The sequence below is a fragment of the Chiloscyllium plagiosum genome, unplaced genomic scaffold (assembly GCF_037043375.1).
Source record: "Chiloscyllium plagiosum isolate Xiang-an unplaced genomic scaffold, Cpla_swu_hap1 HiC_scaffold_46, whole genome shotgun sequence".
NCBI classification, from domain to species: domain Eukaryota; kingdom Metazoa; phylum Chordata; class Chondrichthyes; order Orectolobiformes; family Hemiscylliidae; genus Chiloscyllium; species Chiloscyllium plagiosum.
This window is the reverse complement of record NW_028270184.1, coordinates 21,514,301-21,535,735: the sequence shown is the minus strand read 5'-3', so window position 1 is coordinate 21,535,735 and position 21,435 is coordinate 21,514,301.

Sequence of the window (21,435 nt, the reverse complement as noted above, 5' to 3'; positions counted from 1 at the left end):
TGTGTGTGTGTGTAAGTGTGTATGTGTTTGTGTGTGTACGTGTGTGTGTAGTGTGTGTGTGTATGTTTGTGTGTGTAAGTGTTTGTCTGTAAGTGTGTGTGCAAGTGTGTGTAGTGTGTGCGTTTGTGTGTGAGAGAGTGTAAGTGTGTGTGTAAGTGTGTATGAGTTTGTGTGTGTAATTGTGTGTTTGTGTGTAGGTGTGCGTAAGTGTGGGTGTGTAGTGTGTCTGTTTGTGAGTGTGTATGTGTGTGTCTAAGTGTGTGCATGTGTGTGTGTGTCCATATGTGTGTGTTTGTATGTGTATGTGCGTGTGTTTGCATGTGTGTGTATGTGTTTGCTTTTTTAAGTGTGTTTGTGTCGTGTGTGCGCAGTATGTATAAGTGTGTGTGTATAAGGAATGTGTGTGCAAGTGTGTGTTTGTGTATGTCTGTAAGTGTGTAGTGTGTGTGTTTGTGTGAGTGGGTGTGTGCGTGTTTGTGTGTGTGTGTTTGTGTGTATGTGCAGCGTGTGTGTTTGTGTGTGTATGTGTATGTGTGTGTTTGTGTGTGCGAGTGTAAGTGTGTGTAAGTGTGTATGTGTTTTTGTGTGTAAGTGTGTGGGTAAGTCTGTGTGTTTGTGTGTGTAAGTGTGTGTAAGTGTGTGTTTATGTGTGTGTAAGTGTGTGTGTAAGTGTGTGTGAAGGTTTGTGTGTTTGTGTGTAAGTGTGTGTATGTGTGTATTTGTGCTTAAGTGTGTGTGTTTGTGTGTGTGTAATTTTGTGTTTGTGTGTGCAGAAGTGCGTGTGTTTATGTGTCTGTGTGTGTTTGTGTGTTTGTATTTGTGTGTGTAAGTGTGTGTATAAGTGTGTGCGAGTGCATTTGTGTGTGTTTACGTGTGTGTTTGTGTGTGTGTTTATGTATGTTTGTGTGTGTATCTGTTTGTGTTTGCGTGTGTGTGTAAATGTGTGTGTTTGTGTGTGTGTGTTTGAGTGGTTATGTGTGTGTGTGTAGTGTGTATGTAGTGTGTATGAGTGTGTGCGTGTAAGGAATATGTGTGTTTGTGTATGTCTGTAAGTGTGTAGTGTGTTTCTGTGTGTGAGAGTAAGTGTGAATGTGTTTGTGTGTGTGTGTAAGTGTGTGTTTGTGTGTAAGTGCGTGTGTAAGTGTGTGTTTGCATGTTTGTGTGTATGTGTAAGTGTGTGTTTGTGTGTATGTGTGCGTGACAGTGTGTGTGTAAGTGTGTGAGTTCATGTGTGTGTTTGTGTGTGTGATTGTGTGTTTTGGGTGTATGTGTCTGTGTGTAAGTGTGTATGTGTATTTGTGTGTGTGGGTGGGTGGGTGTTTGTATGTGCGTGAGTAAGTGTGTGTGAGTAAGTGGGTGTGTGTTTGTGTCCATGGGTTTGTGTGTATGTGATTGTGTGTTTGTGTGTGCGTAAATGCGTGTGTGTATACGTGTCTGTGTGTGTGTTTGTGTGTTTGAATTTTTGTGTAAGTGTGTGTGCGTGTGCATGTGTGTGTATTTGTGTGTGTGTGTTTGTGTGTTTGCATCTGTGCATTTTTGTGTATGTGTGTGTTTGTGTGTGTGTTTGTATGCGTGTCTATATGTGCACGTTTGTGCGTGTGTTTATATGTGTGTGTATATATGTGTGTGCTTGTAAGTGTGTATGTGTGTGCTTGTGTGGGTTTGTGTGTGCACATGTGTGAATTTGTGTGTGTAGTGTGTGTATGTTTGTGTGTTTGTGTGTGTGAGTGTGAGTGTGAGTGTAGTGTGTGTGTTTGAGTGTAAGTGTGTGTGTAAGTGTGTATGTTTTTGTGTGTCTAAGTGTGTGTGTGTGTGTGTAGGTGTGTGTAAGTGTGGGTGTGTAGTTTGTGTGTTTGTGTGTGTGTATGTGTGTGTTTGTGTGTGTCTATATGTGTGTGTAAGTGTGTGTCTGCATGTGTGTATGTGTGTGTTTGTGTGTTTAAGTGTGTGTGTAGTGTGTGAGTAGTGTGTGTGTTTGTGTGTGTGTCTATATGTGTGTTTATATGTGTATGTGTGTGTTTGTGTGTTTAAGTGTGTTTAAGTGCGGATAGTGTGTATAAGTGTGTGCGTGTAAGGAGTGTGGGTGTAAGTGTGTGTGTGTGTTTGTGTAGGTCTGTAAGTGTGTAGTGTGTTTGTGTGTGTGAGTGTGTGTGTAGTGTGTGTATGTTTGTGTGTGTCTGTAAGTGTGTGTAGTGTGTGAGTTTGTTTGTGTGAGTGTAAGTGTGTGTGTAAGTGTGTATGTGTTTGCGTGTGTAAGTGTCTGTGTGTGTTTGTATGTAGGTGTGTGTAAGTGTGGGTGTGTAGTGTGTGTGTTTGTGTGTGTGCATGTGTGTGTTTGTGTGTGTATGTGTGTGTTTGTGTGTGTGTCTATATGTGTGTGTAAGTGTGTGTTTGCATGTGTGTATGTGTGTGTTTGTGTGTTTAAGTGTGTGTGTAGTGTGTGCGTAGTGTGTGTGTTTGTGTGTGTGTCTTTATGTGTGTGTTTGTATGTGTATGTGTGTGTTTGTGTGTTTGTGTGTTTAAGTGTGTGTGAAGTGTGCGCATAGTGTGTATAAGTGTGTGCGTGTAAAGAGTGTGGGTGTAAGTGTGTGTGTGTGTGTGTATGTGTAGGTCTGTAAGTGTGTAGTGTGTTTGTGTGTGTGAGTGTAAGTGTGAATGTGTTTGTGTGTGTGTAAGTGTGTGTTTGTGTGTAAGTGCGTGTGTAAGTGTGTGTTTGTGTGTATGTGTGTAAGTGTGTGCTTTTGTGTGTATGTGTGCGTGACAGTGCTTGTGTAAGAGTGTGAGTTCATGTGTGTGTTTGTATGTGTGATTGTGTGTTTGTGTGTGTATGTGTCTGTGTGTAAGTGTGTATGTGTATTTGTGTTGGTGGGGTGTTTGTATGTGCGTGCGTAAGTGTGTGTGAGTAAGTGGGTGTTTGTGTCCATGTGTTTGTGTGTGTGTGATTGTGTGTTTGTGTGTGCGTAAGTGCTTGTGTGTACATGTCTGCATGTGGGTTTGTGTGTTTGTATTTGTGTGTAGGCTTGTGTGCGTGTGCATGTGTGTGTATTTGTGTGTGTGTGTTTGTGTGTGTTTGCGTGTTTTCATCTCTGCGTTTGTGTGTATGTGTGTGTTGGTGTGTGTGTATGTGTTTGTGTTTGCGTGTGTGTCTATGTGTGTGTGTTTGTAAGTGTGTATGTGTGTGTTTGTGTGGGTTTGTGTGTGCGCATGTGTGAGTTTGTGTGTGTACGTGTGTGTGTGTATGTTTGTGTGTGTAAGTGTGTGTCTGTAAGTGAGTGTGTAAGTGTGTGTAGTATATGTGTTTGTGTGTGTAAGTGCGTGTTTGTGTGTAGGTGTGCGTAAGTGTGGGTGTGTAGTGTGTCTGTTTGTGTATGTCTGTAAGTGTGTAGTGTGTGTGTTTGTGTGAGTGTAAGTGTGTGTGTGTTTGTGTGTGTTTGTGCGTGCATGTGTGTGTAGTGTGTGTGTTTGTGTGTGTATGTGTGTGTGTTTGTGTGTGCATGTGTTTGTGTGTGTGTAAGTGTGTATGTGTTTTTGTGTGTAAGTGTGTGTGTGAAGTTTTGTGTGTTGGTGTGTGTGTAAGTGTGTGCTTATGTGTTTGTATTTGTGTGTAAGTGTGTGTGCGTGTGCATGTGTTTTTATTTGTGTGTGTGTGTTTGTGTGTGTTTGCACGTTTGCATCTGTGCGTTTGTGTGTATGTCTGTGTTTGTGTGTGTGTTTGTATGTGCGTCTATATGTGCAAACACATACATGTAGACACATACACACATGCACACATACACACACAAACACACGCACAAACTCACATACTACACACCCACACTTACTCACACCTACACACAAACACACACTTACACACGCAAACACACACATACTTACACTCACACAAACACACACACACAACAGACATATACAAACACACACTTACACACACACTTACACACACACACGTATACACAGTACGCACACACTACACACACTTAAACACACAAACACACACATACACACATACAAACTCACACATATAGACACACACAAACACACATATACGCACAAACACACACATATACACACACAAACACACACACTACACACCCACACTTACACACACCAACACACACACAAACACATACACACTTACACACACACTTACACACACACACACAAACACACACACTGCATGCACTTACAGACACACATAAACATGCACACACTTACACACACAAACGCACACATGCACACACACAAACCCACACAAACACACACATACACACTTACAAACACACACATACACACACTGCATGCACTTACAGACACACATAAACATGCACACACTTACACACACAAACGCACACATACACACACACAAACACACACATATCGACGCACGCACAAACGTGGACCTATAGACACGCATACAAACACACACACAAACACACACATACACACACATAAACACTCACACATACACACAAACACAAAGATACAAACACACAAACACACACATGCACACATAAATACACACTTACACACACAAAAACCTTGCGCACTCTCATACACACACACTTACACACCCATATACACATACACTTACATGTATACATACACACACTTCCAGACACACATAAAAAAACACACGCAGACGACCACACACACAGTTATATACAGACGACCACACACACAGTTACACACACACAGAAGCACACACACATACACACACAAACACACACACTACACACCCACACACACACTTGCACATACAAAAACACACACTTACACTCACACGACCACACACACGCCTACACACACATAAACACACACACACTTCACACACACCATCACACACACTGAACACACACTTACACACAAGCACACACTTACACACACACCAACACACAAAACTTCACACACATACTTACACACACATAAACACACACACTTACACTTACACGCACACAAACACACATACTTACACACACACTTACACACAAAATCACACTTACACACATTTACACACACTCACACACACACACAAACACACATACAAACACACAACTATACACACACACGCATGCAAACACTTAGACACACACATACACACCCACACTTACGCACACCTTCACACAAACACACACTTACACACACAAACACATACACACTTACACACACACACTTACACTCTCTCACACACAAACACACACACTACACACACTTACACACACTTACAGACACACACTTACACACACAAACATACACACACATACTACACACACGTACACACACAAGCTCACACATGCGCAAACACACACCCACACAAACACACACTTACAAACACACACACATAGACACACACGCAAACACAAACACATACACACACAAGCACACACATACACACAATCGCACAGATGAAAACACGGAACACACACAAATACACACACATGCACACGCACACACACTTACACACGAATACAAACACACAACCACACATGCAGACACGTACACACAAGCACTTACGCACACACAATCACACACACACAAACACATGGACACAAACACACACCCACTTACTCACACACACTTACGCACGCACATACACACATACAAACACCCACCACACAAATACACATACACACACTGAACACATACACACACAAACACACAATCACACATACAAACACACACATGAATTCACACAATTACACAAACACTGTCACACACACATACACACAAAAGCACACTTACACACATACACACAAACACACATTTACACACAAACGCACACAAACACACACTTACACACGCACTTACACACAAACACACACACACAAACACATTCACACTTACACTCACACACACAAACACACTACACACTTACAGACCTACACAAACACACACACACACACTTACACCCACACTCCTTACACGCACACACTTATACACACTATGCGCCCACGTCACACACACTTAAGCACACAAACACACACATGCACATACAAACACACACATATAGACACACACACAAATACACACACTACGCACACACAACACACATACTTAAACACACAAACACACACATACACACATGCAAACACACACTTACACACACATATAGACACACAACACAAACACACACAAACACACACATTCACACACAAACACATACACAATACACCCACACTTACACTCACCTACACACAAACACACACACACACTTACACACACAAACACATACACACAAACACACACACTTACACTCACACACACAAACTCACACACTACACACACTTACAGACACACACAAACATACACACACTACACACACACTTACACACACAAAGTCACACATGTGCACACACAAACCCACACAAGCACACACATACACACTTACAAACACACACACATGCACACACACATATAGACACACGCTCAAACGTGCACATATAGACACGCGTACAAACATACACACAAACACACACATACACACAAACGCACAGATGCAAACACGCACACACACACAAATACACACACATGCACACACACTTACACGCGAATACAAACACACACGCAGACACGTACACACACGCATGTGCGCACACACAAACACACCATCACACACACACAAACCCATGGACACAAACACACACCCACTTACTCACACACACTTACACACGCACATACACACCTACAAACACACACCCACACACACACACAAATACACATACACACTTACACACAGACACATACACACAAATACACACAATCACACACACAATCACACACACACTTACGCACAAACACACACATAAACACACTTACACTCAAACACACAAACCTTTACACGCACGCACACGCTTACACACACACTGTCACGCACACATACACACAAACACACACTTACACACATACACACACTTACACATACACACAAACACATACTTACACACACACAAACACATTCACACTTACACACTTACACTCACGCACACAAACACACTACACACTAACAGACATACACAAACACACACATTTACACACATGCACCTTACACGCACACACTTATACACACTACATACACACTACACACACACTTAAACACACAAACACACACACACGAATACACACATATACACACACACGCGAACACACCCAGATACACACAGATACACACACAAACTCACACGTAAACACACACACATGCACTCGCACACACTTATACACACACTTACACACACAAATACAAACACACAAACACACACAGACACATACACACACGCACTTATGCACGCACAATCACACACACACAAACACACGTACAGAAACACACACACTTACGCACAAACAGACACATAAACACACTTACACACAAACACACAAACCTTTACACACACGCACACACTTACACACAAACATACACATACTTATGCACACACTTGCACACACACAAACACTCACTTACACACATTTACACTTACACACACAAACACACACTTACACACACTTACACACAAAACACATACACACTTACACACACTTACACTCACACACACGCAAACACACATATGCACACAAAGAAACACACACATACACACACAAACACACACACTACACACACACTTACACACACACATACACACAAACACACACTTACACACAAACACACACACACTTACACTCACACAAACACACACACATACACATACACAGACAAACACACACATATAGACACACACACACATGCACACACTAAGACACACACGTACACACACACAAACAGACACACTACACACCCATACTTACGCACACCTACACACAAAAACACACTTACACACACAAACACATGCACACTTACACACACACACTTACACTCTCACACACACAACCACACACACACTTACACGCACACTTACAGACACACACTTACACACAAACATACACACACGTACACACACAAACTCACACATGCGCAGTATGTATAAGTGTGTGTGAGTGTAAGTGTGTGTAACTGTGTATGTGTTTTTGTGTGTAAGTGTGTGTGTGTCGTGTGTGTGTTTCTGTGTGTGCATGTGTGTGTGTTTGTGTGTATGTGTGTATTTGTGTGTGTGTCTATATGTGTGTGTTTGTATGTGTATCTGTGGGTGTTTTCATGTGTGTATGTGTGTGTATGTGTGTGTTTGTGTGTTTCAGTGTGTGCGTAGTGTGCGCGCTGTGTGTATAAGTGTGTAGGCGTGTAAGGAGTGTGTGTGTGTAAGTGTCTGTATGTGTGTTTGTGTATGTCTTTAAGTGTGTAGTGTGTGCGTTTGCGTGAGTGTAAGTGTGTGTGTGTGAGTGTGTATGTGTTTGTGTGTAAATGTGTGTGTTTGCGTGTGTGTGTTTGTGTGTGAGATTGTGTGTTTAAGTGTGTGTGTGTAGTGTGTGCGTAGTGTGTATAAGTGTGTGCGTGTAAGTCGTATGTGTGTAGATGTGTGTGTTTGTGTAGGTCTGTAAGTGCATAGTGTGTTTGCGTGTGTGAGTGTAAGTGTGGATGTGTTTGTGTGTATGTAAGTGTGTGTAAGTGTGTGTTTGTGTGTAAGTGCGTGTGTAAGTGTGTGTTTGTGTGTATATGTGCGTGACAGTGTTTGTGTAAGTGTGTGAGTTCATGTGTGTGTTTGTGTGTGTGATTGCGTGTTTGTGTGTGTATGTGTGTGTGTAAGTGTGTACGTGTATTTGTGTGTATATGGGTGTGTTTGTCTGTGTGTTTGTATGTGAGTATGTGTGCGTGTAAGTGGGTGTGAGTAAGTGTGTGTGTGTTTGTGTCTGTGTGTTTGTGTGTGCGTAGGTGCGTGTATGTACGTGTCTCTGTGTGTGTTTGTGTGTTTGTATTTGTGTGTAAGTGTGTGTTTGTGTAAGTGTGTAAGTGTGTTTGCGTGTGCATGTTTGTGTATTTGTGTGTGTGTGTGAGTTTGCGTGTTTGCATCTGTGGGTTTGTGTGTACGTGCGTGTTTGTGTGTGTGTTTGTATGCGTGTCTACATGTGCACGTTTGTGCGTGCGTCTATATGTGTGTGTTTATGTGTGTGTATGTGTGTGTGTTTGTGTGTGTGTAAGTGTAAGTGAGTGTGTGTTAGTGTGTGTGTTTATGTGTGTGTAAGTGTGTGTGAAAGTTTGTATGTAGGTGTGTGTAAGTGTGTGCTTGTTTGTAAGTGTGTGTTCAGTGTGTGTGTGAAGTGCGTGTGTGTGTTTATGTGTGTGTAGGCGTGTGTGTGGTCGTGTGAGTGTAAGTGTGTGTGTAAGTATGTGTAAGTGTGTGTGTGGGTGTGTAGCGTGTGTTTGTGTGTGTATGTGTGTGTGTTTGCGTGTGTGTGTAAGAGTGTGTGGTCATCTGAGTGTAAGTGTGTGTGCTTAAGCATGCGTGCATGTGTGTGTGTGTAATTATGTGAGCATGTGTGTGTGTTTATGTGTGTCTGTAAGTGTGTGTATGTGTACATGTAAGTGTGTGTGTATATGGGTGTGTATGTGAGTGTGCACATTTGTGTGTGCGTAAGTGCGTGTTTGTGTGCATGTGTGTGTGTTTGTGTGTTTGTATCTTTGTGTTTGTGTGTATGTGTGGGTGTTTGCATGTGTATTTATGTGTGTTTGTGTGTGTATATGTGTGCTTGTGTATGCTTGTGTGTGTGGGTGTTTGTGTTTGTAAGTGTGTGTGTAGTGTGTGCTTAGTGTGTGTGCAAGTGTGGGCGTGTAAGGTGTATGTGTGTGTAAGTGTGTTTTTGTGTTTGTGTGTGTGTGAGTGTAAGTGTGTGTGAGTAAGTGTGTATGTGTTTGTGTGTGTGTAAATGTGTGTAAGTGTGTGGGTAAGTGTGTGTGTTTGCGTGTGTAAGTGTGTGTGTTAATCTGTGTTTGTGTGTGTGTGAAGGTTTGTGTGTTTGTGTGTAAGTGTGTGCATGTGTTGTGCCTACGTGTTTGTGTGTAAGTGTGTGTATGTGTGTGTTTGTGTGTAAGTGTGTGTGTTTGTGTGTGTGTGATTGTGTGTTTGTGTGTGCGTAAGTGCGTGTATGTACATGTCTGCGTGTATGTTTGTGTGTTTGTATCTGTTTATGTGTGTATGTGTGTGTGTTTGTGTCTGTTTGTGTTTGCGTGTGTGTGTGTATATGTGTGTGTTTGTTTGTGTATGTGTGTGTTTGTGTGTTTAAGTGTGTGTGCAGTGTGCACATAATGTGTATATGTATGTGCGTGTAAGGAGTGTGGGTGTAAGTGTGTGTGTGTGTTTGTGTAGGTCTGTAAGTGTGAATGTGTTTGTGTGTGTGTAAGTGTGTGTTTGTGTGTAAGTGCGTGTGTAAGTGTGAATGTGTTTGTGTGTGTGTAAGTGTGTGTTTGTGTGTAAGTGCGTGTGTAAGTGTGTGTTTGTGTGCTTTTGTGTGTAAGTGTATGTTTGTGTGTATGTGTGTAAGTGTGTGCTTTTGTGTGTATGTGTGCGTGACAGTGTTTGTGTAAGCGTGTGAGTTCATGGGTGTGTGTTTGTAAGTGTGTATGTGTGTGTTTGTGTGGGTTTGAGTGTGCGCATGTGTGAGTTTGTGTGTGTAGTATGTGTGTAAGTGTGTGTATGTTTGTGTGTGTAAGTGTGTGTCTGTAAGTGTGTGCGTAAGTGTGTGTCATGTGTGTGTGTCTGTGTGTGTGAGAGTGTACGTGTGTGTGTGTAAGTGTGTATGTGTTTGTGTGTGTATGTGTGTGTTTGTGTGTAGGTGTGCGTAAGTGTGGGTGTGTAGTGTGTCTGTTTGCGTGTGCATATGTGTGTGTGTGTCTATATGTGTGTGTTTGTATGTGTATGTGTGTGTGTTTGCATGTGTGTAGTGTGTGTGTTTGTGTTTAAGTGTGTGTGTGTAGTGTGTGCGCAGTATGTATAAGTGTGTGTGTGTAAGGAGTGTGTGTGTAAGTGTGTGTTTGTGTATGTCTGTAAGTGTGTAGTGTGCGTGTTTGTGTGAGTGTAAGTGTGTGTGTGTTTGTGTGTAAGTGTGTGTTTGTGTGTATGTGTGTGTGTAAGTGTGTGTGTAGTGTGTGTGTTTGTGTGTGTATGTGTGTGTGTTTGTGTGTGTATGTGTGTGTTTGTGTGTGTGAGTGTAAGTGTGTGTAAATATGTATGTGTTTTTGTGTGTAAGTGTGTATAAGTTTGTGTGTTTGTGTGTAGGTGTGTGTAAGTGTGGGTTTGTAGTGTGTGTGTTTATGTGTGGTATGTGTGTGTGTTTGTGTGTGTATGTGTGTGTTTGTGTGTGTGTCTATATGTGTGTGTTTGTATGTACGTGTGTGTGTTTGCATGTTTGTATGTGTATGTTTGTGTGTTTAAGTGTGTGTGTAGTGTGTGCGCAGTTTGTTAAAGTGTGTGCGTGTAAGGAGTGTGTGTAAGTGTGTGTGTAAGTGTGTGTTTGTGTATGTCTGTAAGTGTGTAGTGTGTGTTTGTGTGTATGTGTGTGTAAGTTTGTGTGTGTGAGTGTAAGTGTGTGTAAGTATGTATGTGTTTTTGTGTGTAAGTGTGTGTAAGTTTGTGTGTTTGTGTGTAGGTGTGTGTAAGTGTGGGTTTGTTGTGTGTGTGTTTATGAGTGTGTATTTGTGTGTTTGTGTGCGTATGTGTGTGTTTGTGTGTGTCTATATGTGTGTGTGTTTGCATGTGTGTATGTGTATGTTTGTGTGTTTAAGTGTGTGTGTAGTGTGTGCGTGTGAGTGTACGTGTGTGTGTTTGTGTGTGTAAGTGTGTGTTTGTGTGTAGGTGTGAGTGTAAGTGTGGGTGTGTAGTGTGTGTGTTTGTGTGTGTGTATGTTATTGAGTTTGTGTGTGTGTTTATGTGTGTGTCTATATATGTGTGTTTATATGTGTATGTGTGAGTTTGCATGTGTGTTTGTGTGTTTAAGTGTGTGTGTAGTGTGCGCGTAGTGTGTTTAAGTGTGTGCGTGTAAGGAGTGTGTGTGTGTTTGTGTATGTCTGTAAGTGTGTAGTGTGTGTGTTTGTGTGAGTGTAAGTGTGTGTGTAAGTGTGTATGTGTTAGTGTGTGTAAATGTGTGTCAGTGTGAGTTTGTGTGTAAGAGTGTGTGCAAGTACGTGTGTCTGTGTGTGTAAGTGCAAGTGTGTGTGTTTATGTGTATGTAAGTGTGTGTGTGTGAAGTTTTGTGTGTTCGTGTGTGTTTAAGTCTGTGCTTGTGTGTAAGTATGTGTTCAGTGTGTGTGAGTGTTGGTGTGTGTGAAGTGTGTGTGTGTTTATGTGTGTGTGTATGCGTGTGTATGGTCGTGTGAGTGTGTGTGTGTGTGTTTGCATGTGTAGGTGTGTAGTGTGTGTGTTTGTGTGTGTATATGTGTGTGTTTGTGTGTGTGCAAGTGTGTGTGTGGTCGTCTGAGTGTAAGGGTGTGTGTGTAAGTATGTGTGCGTGTTTATGTGTGTGTGTTTATGTGTGTCTGTAAGTGTGTGTATATGTACATGTAAGTGTGTGTATATGGGTGTGTATGTGAGTGCGCAATTTTGTGTGTGTGTAAGTGTGTGTTTGTGCGCATGTGTGTGTGTTTGGATCTTTGTGTTTGTGTGTATGTGTGGGTGTTTGCGTGTGTATTTTCGTGTGTTTGTTTGTGCATGTGTGTGTTTGTGTGTGCTTGTGTGTGTGTATGTTTGTGTTTGTAAGTGTGTGTGTAGTGTGCGCTTAGTGTGTGTGTAAGCGTGGGCGTGTACGGTGCGTGTGTATGTGTTTGTGTGTGTAAGTGTGTGGGTAATTCTGTGTGTTTGTGTGTGTAAGTGTAAGTGCGTGTTTGTGTGTGTGTAAGTGTGTGCGTAAAGGTTTGTGTGTTTGTGTGTAAGTGTGTGTATGTGTGTGTTTGTGCATAAGTGTGTGTGTTTGTGTACGTGTGTTTGTGTGTGTGTGATTGTGTGTTTGTGTGTGCATAAGTGCGTGTGTGTATGTGTCTGTGTTTGTATGTGTGTGTTTGTGTGTTTAAGTGTGTGTGTGTAGTGTGTATGTAGTGTGTATAAGTGTGTGCGTGTAAGGCGTATGTGTGTAAATGTGTGTGTTTGTGTATGTCTGTAAGTGTGTAGTGTGTTTGTGTGTGTGTGTGTAAGTGTGAATGTGTGTGTGTGTAAGTGTGTGTTTGTGTGTAAGTGCGTGTGTAAGTGTGTGTTTGTGTGTATGTGTAAGTGTGTGCTTGTGTGTAAGTGCGTGTGTAAGTGTGTGTTTGTGTGTTTATGCGTATGTGTAAGTGTGTATATGTGTGTAAGTGTGTGTTTGTGGTTTGTGTCCATGGGTTTGTGTGTGTGTGATTGTGTGTTTGCGTGTGCGTAAGTGCGTGTGTGTACGTGTCTGCGTGTGTGTTTGTGTGTTTGAATTTTTGTCTAAGTGTGTGTGCGTGTGCATGTGTGTGTATTTGTGTGTGTGTGTTTGTGTGTTTGCATCTGTGCATTTTTGTGTATGTGTGTGTTTGTGTGTGTGTTTGTATGCGTGTCTATATGTGCACGTTTGTGCGTGTGTCTATATGTATGTGTGTATGTGTGTGCTTTTGTGTGTATGTGTGCGTGACAGTATTTGTGTACGTTTGTGAGTTCATGCGTGTGTTTGTATGTGTGATTGTGTGTTTATGTGTATGTGTAAGTGTGTATGTGTATTTGTGTTGGGGGGTGTTTGTATGTGTGTATGTGCGTGCGTAAGTGTGTGTGAGTAAGTGGGTGTGTGTTTGTGTCCATGTGTTTGTGTGTGTGTGATTGTGTGTTTGTGTGTGCGTAAGTGCTTGTGTGTATGTGTCTGCATGTGTGTTTGTGTGTTTGTATTTGTGTGTTCGGCGTGTGTGCGTGTGCATGTGTGTATATTTGTGTGTGTGTTTGCGTGTTTTCATTTGTGCGTTTGTGTGTATGTGTGCGTTTGTGTGTGTATGTGTTTGTGTTTGCGTGTGTGTCTATGTGTGTGTGTTTGTAAGTGTGTATGTGTGTTTTTGTGTGGGTTTGTGTGCGCGCATGTGTGAGTTTGTGTGTGTACGTGTGTGTGTAGTATGTGTGTAAGTATGTGTCTGTAAGTGTGTGTAGCGTATGCGTTTGTGTGTGTAAGTGTGTGTTTGTGTGTAGGTGTGCGTAAGTGTGTGTGTGTAGTGTTTCTAAGTGTGTGCATGTGTGTGTGTCTATATGTGTGCGTTTGTATGTGTATGTGTGTGTGTTTGCATGTGTGTAGTGTGTGTGTTTGTGTGTTTAAGTGGGTGTGTGTAGTGTGTATGTAGTGTGTATAAGTGTTTGCGTGTAAGGCGCATGTGTGTAAATGTGTGTGTTTGTGTATGTCTGTAAGTGTGTAGTGTGTTTGTGTGTGTGTGTGTAAGTGTGAATGTGTGTGTGTGTAAGTGTTTGTTTGTGTGTAAGTGCGTGTGTAAGTGTGTGTTTGTGTGTATGTGTAAGTGTGTGCTTGTGTGTAAGTGCGTGTGTAAGTGTGTGTTTGTGTGTTTATGCGTATGTGTAAGTGTGTATATGTGTGTAAGTGTGTGTTTGTGGTTTGTGTCCATGGGTTTGTGTGTGTGTGATTGTGTGTTTGCGTGTGCGTAAGTGCGTGTGTGTACGTGTCTGCGTGTGTGTTTGTGTGTTTGAATTTTTGTGTAAGTGTGTGTGCGTGTGCATGTGTGTGTATTTGTGTGTGTGTGTTTGTGTGTTTGCATCTGTGCATTTTTGTGTATGTGTGTGTTTGTGTGTGTGTTTGTATGCGTGTCTATATGTGCACGTTTGTGCGTGTGTCTATATGTATGTGTGTATGTATGTGCTTTTGTGTGTATGTGTGCGTGACAGTATTTGTGTACGTTTGTGAGTTCATGCGTGTGTTTGTATGTGTGATTGTGTGTTTGTGTGTATGTGTCTGTGTGTAAGTGTGTATGTGTATTTGTGTTGGGGGGTGTTTGTATGTGTGTATGTGCGTGCGTAAGTGTGTGTGAGTAAGTGGGTGTGTGTTTGTGTCCATGTGTTTGTGTGTGTGTGATTGTGTGTTTGTGTGTGCGTAAGTGCTTGTGTGTATGTGTCTGCATGTGTGTTTGTGTGTTTGTATTTGTGTGTTCGGCGTGTGTGCGTGTGCATGTGTGTGTATTTGTGTGTGTGTTTGCGTGTTTTCATTTGTGCGTTTGAGTGTATGTGTGCGTTTGTGTGTGTATGTGTTTGTGTTTGCGTGTGTGTCTATGTGTGTGTGTTTGTAAGTGTGTATGTGTGTTTTTGTGTGGGTTTGTGTGCGCGCATGTGTGAGTTTGTGTGTGTACGTGTGTGTGTAGTATGTGTGTAAGTATGTGTCTGTAAGTGTGTGTAGTGTATGTGTTTGTGTGTGTAAGTGTGTGTTTGTGTGTAGGTGTGCGTAAGTGTGTGTGTGTAGTGTTTCTAAGTGTGTGCATGTGTGTGTGTCTATATGTGTGTGTTTGTATGTGTATGTGTGTGTGTTTGCATGTGTGTAGTGTGTGTGTTTGTGTGTTTAAGTGGGTGTGTGTAGTGTGTGCGCAGTATGTATAAGTGTGTGTGTGTAAGGAGTGTGTGTGTGTAAGTGTGTGTTTGTGTATGTCTGTAAGTGTGTAGTGCGTGTGTTTGTGTGAGTGTAAGTGTGTGTGTGTTTGTGTGTATGTGTGTGTTTGTGTGTATGTGTGTGAGTATGTGTGTGTGTAGTGTGTGTGTTTATGTGTGTATGTGTGTGTTTGTGTGTGCATGTGTGTGTTTGTGTGTGTGTGTAAGTGTGTGTAAGTGTATATGTGTTTTTGTGTGTAAGTGTGTTTGTGTTTGTGTGTAGGTGTGTGTAAGTGTGGGTGTTTAGTGTGTGTGTTTGTGTGTGTGTATGTGTTTGCGTGTGTATGTGTGTGTTTGTGTGTGTGTGTCTATATGTGTGTGTTTGTATGTATGTGTGTGTTTGCATGTGTGTATGTGTATGTTTGTGTGTTTAAGTGTGTGTGTAGTGTGTGCACAGTGTGTTAAAGTGTGTGCATGTAAGGAGTGTGTGTAAGTGTGTGTTTGTGTATGTCTGTAAGTGTCTAGTGTGTGTTTGTGTGAGTGTAAGTGTGTGTGTGTTTGTGTGTGTAAGTGTGTGTTTGTGTGTAGGTGTGCGTAAGTGTGTGTGTGTAGTGTTTCTAAGTGTGTGCATGTGTGTGTGTCTATATGTGTGTGTTTGTATGTGTATGTGTGTGTGTTTGCATGTGTGTAGTGTGTGTGTTTGTGTGTTTAAGTGGGTGTGTGTAGTGTGTGCGCAGTATGTATAAGTGTGTGTGTGTAAGGAGTGTGTGTGTGTAAGTGTGTGTTTGTGTATGTCTGTAAGTGTGTAGTGCGTGTGTTTGTGTGAGTGTAAGTGTGTGTGTGTTTGTGTGTATGTGTGTGTTTGTGTGTATGTGTGTGAGTATGTGTGTGTGTAGTGTGTGTGTTTATGTGTGTATGTGTGTGTTTGTGTGTGCATGTGTGTGTTTGTGTGTGTGAGTGTAAGTGTGTGTAAGTGTATATGTGTTTTTGTGTGTAAGTGTGTTTGTGTTTGTGTGTAGGTGTGTGTAAGTGTGGGTGTTTAGTGTGTGTGTTTGTGTGTGTGTATGTGTTTGCGTGTGTATGTGTGTGTTTGTGTGTGTGTGTCTATATGTGTGTGTTTGTATGTATGTGTGTGTTTGCATGTGTGTATGTGTATGTTTGTGTGTTTAAGTGTGTGTGTAGTGTGTGCACAGTGTGTTAAAGTGTGTGCATGTAAGGAGTGTGTGTAAGTGTGTGTTTGTGTATGTCTGTAAGTGTCTAGTGTGTGTTTGTGTGAGTGTAAGTGTGTGTGTGTTTGTGTGTGTAAGTGTGTGTTTGTGTGTAGGTGTGTGTGTAAGTGTGGGTGTGTAGTGTGTGTGTTTGTGTGTGTGTATGTGATTGTGTTTGTGTGTGTGTGTTTATGTGTGTGTCTATATATGTGTGTCTATATATGTGTGTTTGCATGTGTGTTTGTGTGTTTAAGTGTGTGTAGTGTGCGCGTAGTGTGTATAAATGTGTGCGTGTAAGGAGTGTGTGTGTGTGTTTGTGTATATCTGTAAGTGTATAGTGTGTGTGTTTGTGTGAGTGTAGTGTGTGTATGTGTTAGTGTGTGTAAATGTGTGTCAGTGTGAGTTTGTGTGTAAGAGTGTGTGCGAGTATGTGTGTCTGTGTGTGTGTAAGTGTAAGTGTGTGTGTTTATGTGTGTGTAAGTGTGTGTGTGTGAAGTTTTGTGTGTTGGTGTGTCTGTAAGTGTGTGCTTGTGTGTAAGTATGTGTTCAGTGTGTGTGAGTATGTGTGTGTTTTTGTGTGTGTGTATGCGTGTGTGTGGTCGTGTGAGTGTAAGTGTGTGGTTTGTATGTGTAGGTGTGTGGGTGTGTAGTGTGTGTGTTTGTGTGTATGTGTGTGTGTTTGTGTGTGTGTAAGTGTGTGTGTGTAGGTATGTGTGCATGTGTGTGTGTTTATGTGTGTGTGTTTATGTGTGTCTGTAAGTGTGTGTATGTGTACGTATAAGTGTGTGTATATGGGTGTATGTGAGTGCGCAAGTTCGTGTGTGTACGTGTGAGTTTGTGTGCATGTGTTTGTGTTTGTGTGTTTGTATCTTTGTGTTTGTGTGTATGTGTGGGTGTTTGTTTGTGTATTTATGTGTGTTTGTGTGTGCATGTGTGTATTTGTGTGTGATTGTGTGTGTACGTTTGCGTTTGTAAGTGTGTGTAGTGTGCGCTTAGTGTGTGTGTAAGCGTGGGCGTGTAAGTGTGTGGTTGTGTTTGTGTGTGTGTGAGTGTAAGTGCGTGTGAGTAAGTGTGTATGTGTTTGTGTGTATGTGTGTGGGTAAGTGTGTGTGTTTGTGTGTGTTTATGTGTGTCTGTAAGTGTGTGCATGTGTACATGTAAGTGTATGTGTATATGGATGTGTATGTGAGTGCGCAGGTTTGTGTGTGTGTAAGTCTGTGTTTGTGTGCATGTGTGTGTGTTTGTGTGTGCTTGTGTGTGTGTATATTTGTGTTTTTAAGTGTGTGTGTAGTGTGCGCTTAGTGTGTGTAAGCGTGGGCGTGTAAGTGTGTGGTTGTGTTTGTGTGTGTGTGAGTGTAAGTGCGTGTGAGTAAGTGTGTATGTGTTTGTATGTGTAAGTGTGTGGGTAAGTGTGTGTGTTTGTGTGTGTAAGTGTAAGTGTGTGTGTAGTGTGTGTGTTTGTGTGTGTGTCTATGTGTGTCTTTGAATGTGTATGTGTGTGTTTGTGTGTTTAAGTGTGTGTGAAGTGTGCGCATAATGTGTATAAGTGTGTGCGTGTAAGGAGTGTGGGTGTAAGTTTGTGTGTGCGTTTGTGTATGTCTGTAAGTGTGTAGTGTGTGTGTTTGTGTGAGTGTAAGTGTGTGTGTGTAAGTGCGTATATGTGTGTAAGTGTGTGTTTGTGTGCATGTGTGTGTATTTGTGTGTGTGTGTGCATGTGGGTGTTTATATGTGCTTGTGTGTTTGTAAGTTTGTCTTTGTAAGTTTGTGTGCAGTGTGTGCTTAGTGTGTGTGTAAGCGTGGGCGTGTAAGGTGTGTGTGTGTAAGTGGGTGTTTGTGTTTGTGTGTGTGTGAGTGTAAGTGCGTGTGAGTAAGTGTGTCTGAAGGTTTGTGTGTAAGTGTGTGTGTTTGTGTGTGTAAGTGTAAGTGTGTGTAAGTGTGTGCGTAAGTGTGTGTGAAGGTTTGTGTGTTTGTGTGTAAGTGTGTGTATGTGTGTGTTTGTGCGTAAGTGTGTGTGTTTGTGTACGTGTGTTTGTGTGTGTGTGATTGTGTGTTTGTGTGTGTGTAAGTGTGTGCGTAAGTGCGTGCGTGTATGTGTCTGTGTGTGTTTGTGTGTTTGTATTTGTGTGTGTAAGTGTGTTTATAAGTGTGTGCGAGTGCATGTGTGTTTGTTTACGTGTGTGTTTGTGTGTGTGTTTGTGTATGTTTGTGTGTGTATCTGTGTGTGTTTGCGTGTGTGTGTATATGTGTGTGTTTGTGTGTTTAAGTGTGTGTGCGTAGTGTGTATGTAGTGTGTATAAGTGTGTGCGTGTAAGGCGTATGTGTGTAAATGTGTGCGTTTGTGTATGTCTGTTAGTGTGTAGTGTGTTTGTGTGTGATTGTGTGTTTTTGTGTGTATGTCTGTGTGTAAGTGTGTATGTGTATTTGTGTGTGTGGGTGGGTGTTTGTATGTGTGTATTTGCATGTGTAAGTGTGTGTGAGTAAGTGGGTGTGTGTTTGTGTCTATGGGTTTGTGTGTGTGTGATTGTGTGTTTGTGTGTGCGCAAGTGCGTGTGTGTACGTGTCTGCGTGTGTTTGAACTTTTGTGTAAGTGTGTGTGCGTGTGCATGTGTGTGTATTTGTGTGCGCGTGTGTTTGCGTGTTTGCATCTGTGCGTTTGTGTGTATGTGTGTGTTTGTATGCGTGTCTATATGTGCACGTTTGTGCGTGTGTCTATATGTGTGTGTTTGTGTGTGTATGTGTGTGTGTATGTGTGTAAGTGTGTGTATGTGTGTATATGTGCATGACAGTGTGTGTGTAAGTGTGTGAGTTCATGTGTGTGTTTGTGGGTGTGATTGTGTGTTTGTGTGTGTATGTGTCTGTGTGTAAGTGTGTATGTGTGTTTGTGCGTATATGGGTGTGTATGTGTGTGTTTGTATGTGAGTATGTGCGCGTGTAAGTGGGTGTGAGTAAGTGTGTGTGTGTTTGTGACTGTGTGTTTGTGTGTGTGTGATTGTGTATTTGTGTGTGTGTAAGTACGTGTGTGTAAGTGTCTGCGTGTGTGTTTGTGTGTTTGTATTTGTGTGTAAGTGTGTGTGCGTGTGCATGTTTGTGTGAGTTTGCGTGCTTGCATCTGTGCGTTTGTGTGTATGTGCGTGTATGGGTGTGTGTTTGTAAGTGTGTATGTGTGGGTTTGTGTGTGCATGTGTGAATTTGTGTGTGTAAGTGTGCGTATAGTGTGTGCATAGTGTGTGTGTAAGTGTGTATGTTTGTGTGTGTAAGTGTGCGTCTGTAAGTGTGTCTGTAAGTGCGTGTGGTGTATGTGTTTGTATGTGTGTGAGTGGAAGTGTGTGTGTAAGTGTGTGTTTGTGTGTAGGTGTGTGTAAATGTGTGTGTGTAGTGTGTGTGTGTTTGTGTGTATGTGTGTGTTTGTGTGTGTATGTGTGTGTGTTTGTGTGTATGTTTGTGTGTGTGTCTACATGTGTCAATTTGTATGTGTGTGTGTATGTGTGTGTTTGTGTGTTTAAGTGTGTGTGTAGTGTGTGTGCAGTGTGTATAAGTGTGTGTTTGTGTATGTCTGTAAGTGTGTAGTGTGTGTGTTTGTGTGTGTAAGTGTGTGTGTTTGTGTGTGTAAGTGTGTGTTTGTGTGTAGGTGTGTGTGTATGTGTGGGTGTGTAGTGTGTGTGTTTGTGTGTGTGTATGTGTGTGTGTTTGTGTGTATGTGTGTGTTTTGTGTGTGTCTATATGTGTGTGTTTGTATGTGTATTTTTGTATGTGTGTGTGTATGTGTGTGTTTGTGTGTTCAAGTGTGTGTATAGTGTGTGCGCAGTGTGTATAAGTGTGTGCGTGTAAGGAGTGTGTGCGTGTAAGTGTGTTTGTAAGTGTATATGTGTGTAAATGTGTGTAAGTGTGAGTTTGTGTGTAAGTGTGTGTGTAAGTATGTGTGTTTGTGTATGTGTAAGTGTAAGTGTGTGTGTCAGTGTGTGTGTTTATGTGTGTGTAAGTGTGTGCGTGAAGTTTGGTGTCTTGGTGTGTGTGAAATGTGTGTGTGTGTAGGCGTGTGTGTGGTTGTGTGAGTGTACGTGTGTGTGTTTGTATGTGTAAGTGTGTGTGTGGGTGTGTAGTGTGTGTGTTTGTGTGTGTATGTGTGTGTGTTTGTGTGTGTGTGTAAATGTGCGTGTGGTCGTCTGAGTAAGTGTGTGTGTAAGTATGTGTGCATGTGTGTGTGTGTTTATGTGTGTGTGTTTATGTGTGTCTGTAATTGTGTGTATGTGTACATGTAAGCACTGATGATGTTGCCTAGCCAGGGGACGAAATGTTTGCAACAAAAACTTCCAGCTCGGTGAACAGAACCACAGCAACTTACAGACATACACAAACACGCACACACACACACACACACACTCCTTACACGCACACACTTATACACACTACGTGCACATTTCTCACGCTTACAGACATGCACAAACACACACACACTCCTTACTCACGCACACTTATACACACTATGCAAACACTACACACACACTTTAACAGGCAAACACACACATACACACATGCAAACACACACACATACACATACAAACACACACATATAGACACACACACAAACACACACATACACACACAAACACACACACAGTACACACCCACATTTACACACACCTACACACAAACACACACTTACACACACAAACACATACACACTTGCACACACTTACACTCACACACATACAAACACATATACCACACGCACTTACAGACACACTTACAGACACACACTTACACACACAAACATACACACACTT